The sequence below is a fragment of the Pholcus phalangioides genome, unplaced genomic scaffold (assembly GCF_987345545.1).
Source record: "Pholcus phalangioides strain wild (caught in Gottingen) unplaced genomic scaffold, Ppha-v1.0 ptg000042l_1, whole genome shotgun sequence".
In the NCBI taxonomy this organism is placed as follows: Eukaryota; Metazoa; Arthropoda; class Arachnida; order Araneae; family Pholcidae; genus Pholcus; species Pholcus phalangioides.
In genome coordinates this window covers 11,384,260-11,394,215 of record NW_028301628.1, presented here as the reverse complement: position 1 = coordinate 11,394,215, position 9,956 = coordinate 11,384,260, and positions in this window count along the sequence as shown.

Sequence of the window (9,956 nt, the reverse complement as noted above, 5' to 3'; positions counted from 1 at the left end):
ATACTGTCAGCATTATCTCATACAAGAACATCATTATTTTGAACAATAAAAGCGAAGTATTCATATACACGGAGAATGCAAGTTGTTAAAAATGGAAAGCGTGATGATCCTCTCTAAAGCAATGCGTGTGAGTGTACATATATATTTCTCGGTTTTGACGGGGCGCCATTTTCCGTTGTAGTTTTCCCGTCTTTTTAACATTTATCTATCTGTGAGTATTTTTGTTGTATAGTCATTCGTTTCGGCGACCGGAAAAGTGAATGTCCCTCGTTATCAGTATAGCTTCCGGGCTATTCCTCGAATCTACTTCTTCACTCCAGTTAGATATAAGTGTCGCATTTACAATGCTCTGAGAGGAGCCATTTTCTTAAAGTACCTGTCTCCCCAAAGTCTGAACAATAAAGAAAATAACACAGAAAAAAAGAATAACAAGAATAAATATTTCAGCACTTATCCTGAAATAAAACATCTCCCGCTTTATTCTGTTGTTATTCTTCCTCTTCATTGCTTCATTCCTACTTTTTTCTTAGTTAGGAAATTGATTCACGGATCCGATAACATTCGTTTAAGTATTTTTTTTGTTATAAATAATTTAATTTGCGTAAAGCATAATGCTACTGTTTTTTTTGTTACACTGCAGTAAATTAGAATTCTTTTTTATGCAACCATGTATTCATAATCGTATTATTAATGCCGGAATTTAATGAGATTGAACATATCAACGTTGTACTAATACGTAAGATTTTTGCTATCACGAAATTATTCCAAAAAAAATGGAACTAATTTCTTTTATTGATTTTTTATTTTTTCTATCCATTTTCTAATGGTTTTTGATTTTTTATATTGATTTTGAATTTATTTTTCACGTTTGATTCTAAGAAAAATCTCTGAAAATGAAATGTTGAAATAAGAGTAATTGATAAAGTGTTTTATTACTTTGAATATTTATACTATACAGTCGGCCCCCCCCCCCCCCGTATTCGCGGTTTTATTTTCTTTTGCAACACTCAGAAATCGTCATTCATGTGTTTTGTTTACAAAATTTGAGTTGTGCATGTTTAGGATGGCTCGCTAATGGCATTTCTGTCATCACTAGAGCCGTAGCAACTCCCGAGGGAGAAACAGTCACCTGGGGTTGAATTAATCTTTGGCCACGATGTGCGCTAAGGGGCACAACCATTTCTACAGAGTCAACTGAAGATACTATAAAAGACGTCACGTTAGCGAAACAGGTGGGTGGAGAAGGGTTCAATGATATGAATATAGAGGAAGTCGAACACCTAATTAATAGTAATTCACAGGCATTGACAGAGGAGGAATTAATGCAGTTCACTGCTTCGAAAACTGAAGCGGTACCAGATATAAAAGATCAAGATAAAGCAGTAGAAGACAAGTTCACCACACGTAACATAGCAGAAGGGCTTCGCACTTTCAAATCAGCAGTAGATTGTTTTCATGGCATATATCTCTCTATGGTACGTTCTTCAAATGTAGAAAAATTTATAGAGGAAGCCTTGTCAAAACAAATGACATGAAGAAGAAACGGCAAACAGAAATCACAATGTTCTTTCAGAAAACATCGCCAACAATCGCTGCACCCTCTCTTTTGCATTCTGTTATATCTCTGCGTTACCCTACTCTTCTTATGCTGTTCAATGAGCGAGATATACAAGAAAAAACGATGGTTTCGGTTATTCGTGGATTTCCCGTATTCGCGGTCACCCCCGGAACGTAACCCCCCCGAATACGGGGGGGGGGACTGTATATATATATACATATTTATTATATATTGTTATACATATTTATTATATATTGTTATACATATTTATTATATATTATTATACATATTTATTATATATTATTATACTTATTTATTATATATTATTATACTCATTTATCATAGGTAACCAAGGAAAAATTTGAAATATCTATAACAAAAAAATAATAATAATAAATGAATAAAATGAAATGAATATAAATCGAGCGTGCCGTTTATTATATATAGTATTTATTGAGCTCTTGGACGGACCAAATAGGTCCCTAAGAGCTGCATAGTGTATGTTTTGTCTTTATTTCTGTTGTCTTTATTTTATTTTGTATATTTGTATTTTGTATTCATGTATTTATGTGTGCTGTTTTGAATTATTAAATTTAAAAAAATATTATTATGCGTATTTATTATATACTATTATTTTATACATATTTATTGTACATTATTTTATCTACTGTATTTAACTTACAATACGTATTTTTTAAATAAAAAAGAAATTATTTTTCTTCTCATCCAAAATCATAAATGTTATGGCAAATGTGACGGTAATTATGCACAATCAACTACCATTTAGGTAAGTTTGATAAATTCCCCTAAATTTATCATTTTACAGGTGATTATGCATAATACTCGAGCGTCGTTGGTAAAAATGATAAATCGTACTAAATTCATCACATTTGCTGGTTATTATGAATAATCGACATGGCGTATTTTTAATTATGTTTAATCGGTCTTATTGCCGTGATATGATATATTATTTTGATGACCGTATTTGTGAGCCGGAGTCTGAACGTAATAATATAAGGTTCCTTATAATGGATATAAGGAACTTTGATTTTTCTGAACATTCTTGGAATAACTCCGATTTTATGGATTCTGAAATCGGGCCTTGATATAATGAACTCCTACTTGAAAAATTTTACGATACCATCCGATATAATGAATTTACATTTAACAATTTTTTTGATTTAACGAAATGTTACATTTTTGTGCATATACAATCAGACCGCAATATAAAACTCCTATTTAACGAATTCGACAACCAAACCCCAATATAATGAACTCATATTAACCCTTTAAGCGATTTTTAAAACGTTTCGCCATACGTGCAATAACTGCCACATTGGAAATAGAAGTGCCCTTTTTCAACCGCCCAAAACCGACCTTAACCCCAGCTCTCTCTCCATAGGGGACATACGCAGGTCACCCAGAGGGTTTGCACCAAAAAGGTGTCAACCACCGTCTTTAACAAGGCATTGGGAACACCACCCGCAGTGAAAATGAAAACTAAGAACCCGAGATACTTTGGGGTGACCGAAATGAAGCAGATCAAACTTGACGAAATATCTCAGGATTTCCACTGTAAGGGTTAAACAAATTTAATAATTGTACCCTATATAATAAACTCTTATTCAACAAATTTCATTATCGGATCCAATCCGATATTATGTATCATTTTGTCAAATTGTTATTATGTATTTATTTGTTATGCATTTGTCACAAACACTTGGGTATTATGCATGATCGCTGGTAAAAAAGTGAACATTTTTTAATATTTATCACATTTCTGTATATTAAAGAAGCTAAAGTACCATGCATATTCGCCGGTGAAAGTGATAAATTTAACTTACTTACGAGAAGATTCGCCAAGAATACTTAGTAACCGATTTATGGCCGAGAATTCTTAGTGTGTGTGTGTGTGTGTGTGTGTGTGTGTATATATATGTATATATATATATAAACGCAAACCTACTAAAGAGTACCGCTTTTTTTCCTTAGTTGTTTCCGTTGCGTATACACAACGGTACATAGTATGCAAGGCGTAATGTAAAGCCGTTATACACCCTTTATCTTTTAAGCCGTTCGTTATAGAGCCGTACTTTTCAATTGAAAGAAACTGAAATAACGTGTACAGTCGTATACAGGATGTTTCACCATAATTGACCGAAAGGAATAGCAATTCTAGGGTTCATTTTAAAATTCAATAAAGATGTGAGGAATGATCGGCAAAGAGAACGGAATTTATCTGTGGCAGTCGAATTCCCCAAAAATCATTATTGGGGAAAAATACAAAAATTAAATATTTATACTGCTCCCAATCTAAAAAAAATGTCAATTAATAAATTTTACTTTATGAATGTCCCACTATTAAGTTTTCCTTCAATACTGCATTACATTTAACAGTACTCTTGATAAATGTTCTCTCTAAAACGAAAAACAGAAGAAAAAAAAACACACACGAATGAGTTTATTTTGTGCTTTTCGACACATTCTTTCACAAATATCTAATGTGGCGATACGTAATTAATAAATAAACGTATAGAAACGTTTGTAAATGCATAGTAATTGGAAAATATTCAGTGTGCCATGAAAATAACACAGACCTCAAGCACACAAATGGGGAGTATCATAATGCATTTTATAGTACTCCATCCTGGAAGAAAAATTTTACGACGGAAGGTTATTGAGAATGAATATATATAGATACACGTATATAAAAGTATCTTTATAGCTGTGAGATACCGACAGAAAATCGAAATACGATGCCCTCGAAAGGTCAACTCTTGTTCCTCTCACTATTAAAGGGGGGTAAACCACAAACCAAGTTACGGCCAAGAAAGAAAACCCCCCATACCCACAAGGATCTGTCCCGACATAATACCAGGGTAAAACGATGATTTATATTCTTTTATGGTTCCATTTTTATTATTTATTATTATATTTTTGCCTGTCATCGCGCTTTCACAATAACACGTTGTCCTCAATAGAATATCAGCTTTTTTCGGGCTTTCTTCATGGGGCCCTAGTGTGATTTATGTCACTAGACTTCGCTGAGAGAGTTTTTGATTTTTATAAGGCCGTACAATTCATCACAGCGCCCCGGCATTCTCTCACTCTGCGTTATGTTTCATGACTGAGGAGACATTTTCGCTGCTGCAGCAGCAACTATCGTGACTCTTCTAGCAAAAAAGAAAAGGGACCATCCTTTTCATAGTGTATATACGAGTGGCAGGTGGCGAACGTAGCAAGCCATGACAACTAGGACTGCGTTTTCAAGCAATTTATCACGTATACGGACGAGGATATTTGAGAAACCATAATGAAGATTCTTTCTCCGATATTTCTCACTTTATGTAAGAACATGGAGAGACATTTATGTGCTTATTTTTGAGTGCCCCCCCCCCCTCCCCATTTTTTACCGCTGCCTTTACTTTTGTTCTTTTCATGTCTAGATATTTTTACTGTACAGAAATCGTTTCCAACGAAAGAATCGGAATAGCGAAATTGAATATTTTCTTAATGATACAGCTGAGAGAATATTAATGAGGGCAATCTATCACGTGGACAACAAATCATTCTTCATTGTAAGCTATATATCAGCATTTCGCAACCTTTTTTTTTTACCAAGAATCAGTAAAATTTATCATACCATTCGACACGATTAAGTTACTGCCTGTGTAGGGCATACTTTCATTACATGAAAAATCAGGGATACGACAATGTTAATTCAAAATATGGAAGCCAGATAGACATCAGTAGAATATCCAGTGTCAGGGTGGTGTCGTGATAGGACGCTCGTCTACCATCACGAATGTTTCCGATAGGTCACGGAACGAAAACGAGTAATACGAAACACGCCACACAAAATGACATGCAACGTTTTTGTGGAAGAAAGACGCCTGCACCACACATTCGAACAGATACAAATACAAGTACAAAGGCCACACCAGTCGAATTGCCAAACGAGGCGGCTGAAGAAATTATGCCCATAAAAAATGGATGTAAAATATAACCGATATTCAGCAACCCAGAATAAAAGCATATATCACAAAAAAAGAATAATAATTAATAATAATTAATTCAAAAATTATGGTTGTCTTATCTATAAGTATGGGTAACTTCTCGATTTATTCCACTATGTCTACTTATATACATATTTAACGAACTTATTTTTAAATTGATCAATTTAAAAATAATTATGTGAATTAATTATGTGAATCAATTGTACGACCCCCGGAAGTGAGCTATTCCATTCATTAACAACCCTATTAGAGAAGAATTCCCTGCGTCACAACATCCTGAAATTGTCTCTCACGAAACTGGTGCCCCTTGTCGAAGCAGTTTGTTGACGGTGTATTAATAATTCATTGTCCATCTAAGTCACGTTGTAAAATTTTAAATACCTGGATCAGATTCCGTCCATACCTGCGTTTCTGCAATGTAACCATACTCAAGATATTAACTCTTTCTTTCAAGATAGGCAAGATAGATTTGTCTTTTAAAGGTAGGAAGAATTCCTCAGAAACAAATTTAACCGTAGGTACAGAACGCATGTGGGTACATTCCGACTAAAAATCAAGAATGTAAAAAAATCCACCATCCACTCTCATGGCTGCCAAGGGGGCCGTAGATTCAAATTTCAGGAAGTGGAAGTTTTTTTGCAAAGTAATGTCCACGGCTGAATTAGACTTTTACGACGGCACATATGTTCGAGCCTTCCAAAACAACTTCGTAAAGGACAATAAATCATTACCACCTATTGCAGCGATATGGCTTAAGCTCATTACGACCAGGAATTATAATAGGATTCGAATAGACCAATCAGATAGGTCTGTTTCGCAAGTAGCCAATCAAGACATTATATAAAACGTACACACAGGTGCTCAGTTTCATTCTGGTCATGATGAATGTATTGGAAAACGTATATCCCCCCCCCCTCCTGCTCAGCAACCGAGAGTTTAGATTTGATAACCAATCTATGTGAATCCTCGACCAGCGTGATATTTTTTATCCTCTGAAGATGACGCCCATAGCGTGTCAAAATTCATAAGGAGTTTTGATTCTTCCTTGTATTTACCTTTTTCGTTGGTTATTTTTCTAAGTATCATTAGGAAAAGTTCACCTACTCTTCCTGTACCAGTTCGTTAGAAGTTTCACAGAGGAATCTGTACGAGTTACGTATGTGGTTTAGTAGTTCGTAATACAATTCTCAGTGTTTTTCATAGTGGAAGACCAATTCACTTCCGTTCCTTGAAGTTGACAGTCAAAGATAACCTGGCGCTTACTGCGTCAAATGTGATTCGGAGATTTGAAAAACATTCTTAGCACTCGTGAAATTATTTTCCTGCACAGCAACGTAGAATTCCCTGGGGAAGTAATGCCAAGGCGACAGCTGAATCATATTGCGTCAACGGATGATTAGAAAACCATCCTCCCGGCAAAACAGAGAGAAGATAAGTCATTAAGAATTGTCAATATGCTTGAAGTCTCATTTTAATAATCAGAAAAATGCATAGAAAAACTATTTTGAGACCAAAAATCTCAAATAAAAAGCCACTTTCATGATTGAAAACTAAATAGCAATACATTTTTATTTCCTGTGACGTGTTTCGTGTATGATCACCATATCTTTCTGTATCAGAAATTTTACTTTGAATTATTTTTCCTTTTGCATCTGCGAAGTATAAGATAGATGAAAAAAATAATATAGTGCGTCGATTCGCCCGGATCAGGTTTACCCAAACCCTGATAGAAAATAATAATAATACTCCTGTTACAGTGGAAGCTCAGAAGCTCATACACATTGCTCTGCTTTTCCTCTTGTTTGGAAACTACAAAGTTGAAATAATCCAAAGAGAAAACTTTAAAAGCGGGACTTCTATTTATATAATACAAGGAAAATCCATTTGCAATAGCTTTTGTCGAGTCTGAGAATATGCTATGGAAATATTACTTTCTGTTGCTAGTTTAGTTTGAATTAAAAAAAAAAATCTATTTTTTGCTTTTTAATTATTTGTGATTTATTTTCTCGATATCTTTAGTGAAATTTTGTTTTTTCCCCTCTTTTTTGTACATTTCCAAGTCTACACAGGATGTTCTGTAAGTCCTAAGTCGGCCTTTATCTCATCAACCACTCGTCATAGATATACGTATAAAATTTGAAAAGAAAATGTCCAAACTGCGTTCCAAATTACCCTGTACCAGTGTCACAAAATAAAAAAGCTCAAGATTTGTTGAGGTCCGTTAAATTCCTCTCAAGATCAAGATTCGTCGAGAACTGCTGTTAGCTCCAAGCACGCATACGATTTCATTTAGTAAAACTCGGTTTTAACGATAACAAAGATTCCACGAAAGTTTTTCGTTACAAATTAGGTTGAAGTTTTCAAGACTATTTTTTCGAAAAATATAATCAGTTTCCATATCATACATGAAATTGTTGTTTTATTATGATCCGGGTGACCATATTTTAGTGGAAAAATGCGGGAAAATACGGGATCATAAATTCTATACACCAAAAATGTAACTACGGTAATTGTTGGTGATATTGCCAATTATTATCTCGTAAATAACTATCGGCGGGAAATTAAGTGATACAGCAAGTGTTCACGTAATTGATTTTTCAGCATAATTCACGTGAATTCAAAGGTTGTTTTTTCTCGAAAGGAAAAAGAACCCAAGAACTAGGTTGACTTTGCCCAATTTTAAAATTGAAATTGAAAAAAAAAATCATTCAACACGTTGGTCAAGAGTCGAAATGAAAATTTTTGTGTTTGGTACATTGTTTGTACATATGATTTATCTAATATTTATTTCAATGAGTCACCATTATTTTTGTGGAAAACTAAAAACAGGATTTGCAAAGTCACCCGGCATAATGGGGTGACTTTGCCCATCATCTGATTTTCGAGTACAACAAGGATGTGAAGGGAGTTAAAGCAACCCGACGAATAGCGGGTATCGGGAGAATAGCAATGACAAAAAAAATAATACTTAACAATGGAATGAAATTTTATTGTGAAAACATGACTTACAAGGAAAGGGTCCCAAGGTGCCGTCCTCAAAAAAGGACCGATTATCAAAAAAAAAATAAAAATTCAATTACACTCGTCTTACGTATAAACACATAAATACAAAGAACTGGTGGTGGAATGCAATCAACAAAGGAGCAAAAATTATTCAAAATGATAACGGTTGGTTGGCTACTCATCGCTTCTTGTGCTTTTTGGCAATATCTATAAAAAAAATATTTTCTCTTTCTTTTTCTTTTTTTCCTCCAGCTTTGCTGCTCTAAAAACCAGTGGTTTTTCTTTTGTCCCTTTTCTTTTTCCGTGCTGAACTTGATCATGTTATTTGCATGACGTCACTTTAACACTCTAGAGTCGTGGGACTTTAAATTATTTCTTGGCCTCTGTTGGCGTTCAAAATATTAATATTTACAATTATTTCCAGTGATCTTTAAGAATTTCGCCGGAGGATTTTTTTATGTTTTTGTGAATATTGAAATGAGTAGAATCAGTGGGAATTTTTCGACCTTTTTTAAATTCGTCCCCTTTGGACACTTTCCTTGTTAATTATGGCTTTGCTTAAAGCGGATCCACGAAATGTTACGTTAAATTAGAAAAGTACACATGAAGTTGAAATTAGGTAGATTATATGCGTTGAAATTAATTTGTTATTCTCTAAGGATGCAAGCGTTCTATAAAAAAATGGATTTCTGGGAAAAGAAAGGAGAAATAATTAAAAAAAAAAGACCCAAACATTTTTTTCACCGCAATAAAGATTTATATACCGGGAAAACAACTTAACATAGCTCTAAGAGCTCCGAACAGCTCCAAGTACGTAGTATCTTTAGAAATTACGTGAACTAATATTAAGTCAAGCTATTTTCTGTGTATATTAGTTCTGTATAATAGTGAATCTCTTGTTTAAATTAAACTTCTGTTGTTTTTTCAAGCTAATCAATAGCTTTAATTCATATTTACGTTATAATATTTCATCTATTTCTATCTTTCAAGTTGTTGGCACTCTGAGAAAAAAAAAGACAAATAGAAAGTAGGCAAAGTGACCCGAAATTTCCTATGGAAACTGGAGTGACATTGCCCACTGAAATAAAAAATCATCTGGTAAGGTGCAAAACCAAATCTCCGATTGCTTTACGATCTCCATTACATCTACTACTGCTAATATTAATAATAAGTGATGAGACTAACCTGGTTATCAAAAATGCTACATAAATGAGAGTTTGAGGTCATAAAATTTTTCTTGATATTGAATATCATCGAAAAACCGTCTGATTGGCGATATTACTTATCAGGAAACACGCCTAATCCTTAGGACGTCTCATTTAAATGTAAAACGAATGTCTGGTTGACTGAAGCGCAACAAACGATAAACCAAGTAAGTT